This window comes from Nicotiana attenuata, unplaced genomic scaffold (assembly GCF_001879085.1).
Source record: "Nicotiana attenuata strain UT unplaced genomic scaffold, NIATTr2, whole genome shotgun sequence".
In the NCBI taxonomy this organism is placed as follows: domain Eukaryota; kingdom Viridiplantae; phylum Streptophyta; class Magnoliopsida; order Solanales; family Solanaceae; genus Nicotiana; species Nicotiana attenuata.
In genome coordinates this window covers 33878-35625 of record NW_017675454.1, presented here as the reverse complement: position 1 = coordinate 35625, position 1748 = coordinate 33878, and positions in this window count along the sequence as shown.

Sequence of the window (1748 nt, the reverse complement as noted above, 5' to 3'; positions counted from 1 at the left end):
ACCTCACATGACACCCCATACATATAATGCCTCAATATCTTAAGAGCATGAAAAATCGCCACCAACTCTAAATCATGCACAGGATAATTTTTCTCATGAATCTTCAGTTTGCGTGAAGCATATGAAATAACTCGCCCCTCCAGCATCAATACGCAACCCAAGCCAACGCATGAAGCATCACAATATACCGTATACATCCCTGAACGGAAGGCAACAAGATAACTGGTACTTTATTCAAAGTTGTCTTGAGCTTCTGAAAGCTCGTTTCACAATCATCGGACCAAAAGAAAGGGGCACCCTTCTAGCTCAATCTAGTCAGAGGTGATGCAATAGATGAAAAGCCCCGCACGGATCATCTATAATAACCTGATTACCCTAGGAAACTCCTGATCTTGGTCAGTGAAGTAGGACGTGGCCAACTCTGAACTGCCTCAATATTCTTGGGATCCACCTCAATACCCTCTCCTAACACAATATGCCCCAAGAGTGCCATTGACTCTAGCCAAAACTCACACTTGGAGAACATAGCATATAGCTTCTACTCTCGCAAGGTCTGAAGCACTACTCTCAAATGTTTCTCGGGTTCCCCCAGGATACCTGAGTATATCAATATGTCGTCAATGAAGATGATGACAAAGGAATCAATATAAGGTCTGAACACCCTATTAATCAGGTCCATAAATGCTGCTGGGGCATTAGGCAAGCCTAAGGACATCACCAGAAACTCATAATGACCATATCTAGTACGGAAAGCAGTCTTCGGAACATCTGATTACTGAATCCTCAACTAGTGGTACCCTAATCTCAAGTCGATCTTAGAGAGCACCCTAGCACCCTGCAAGTTGTCAAACAAATCATCAATGCGTGGCAACGAGTACTTGTTCTTGATGGTAGCCTTGTTCTACTAGCGGTAATCAATGCACATCCACATGGTCCCATCCTTCTTCTTTACAAACAACACTGGTGCACCCTAGGTGACACACTTGGTCTAACAAACCCCTTTGCTAACAACTCCTCAAGCTGCTCCTTCAACTTTTTCGGAGCCACACGATATGGTGGAATAGATATAGGCTGGGTACTTGGAGCTAAATCAATACACAAATCAATATCGCGATCCGGTGGCATGCCAGGAAGATCAGAAGGAAACACATCAATGAACTCCCAAACTACTGGGACTGAATCAATCATCGGAGACTCAGCGGTGGTGTCTCGAACATAGGACAGATAAGACAAACATCCCTTCTCTACCTTATGCCGAGCCTTCAGGAAAGAGTTAACCCGACTAGATGTATCAACTGTGGAACCCTTCCACTCCAACCCTAGCAACCCTGGCAATACTAATGTAACTGTTTTGGCATGGCAATCAAGGACGGCATGGTGTGGGGATAACCAATCCATGACCAGGATGACCTCAAAGTCGATCATATCAAGTAACATGAGATTTGCTCTAGTCTCGAAACCATAGAATGTGACCACACAGGACCGCTAGATCCGATCCACAACCATAGAATCGCCCACAGGAATGGACACATGAATAGAAGTGCCCAAAGGCTCAGAAGGAATAACAAGGAAACTAGCATACATAGATGATACATATGAATAGGTAGACCCTAGATTAAATAATACTGAAACATCTCTACCGAAGACAGAAATAATACTTGTGATAACGGCATATGAGGCCAATGCATCTGGTCTAGCCGGAAGGGCATAGAATCTGGCTGGAGCACCGGCTGGCTGACCTCCACCCG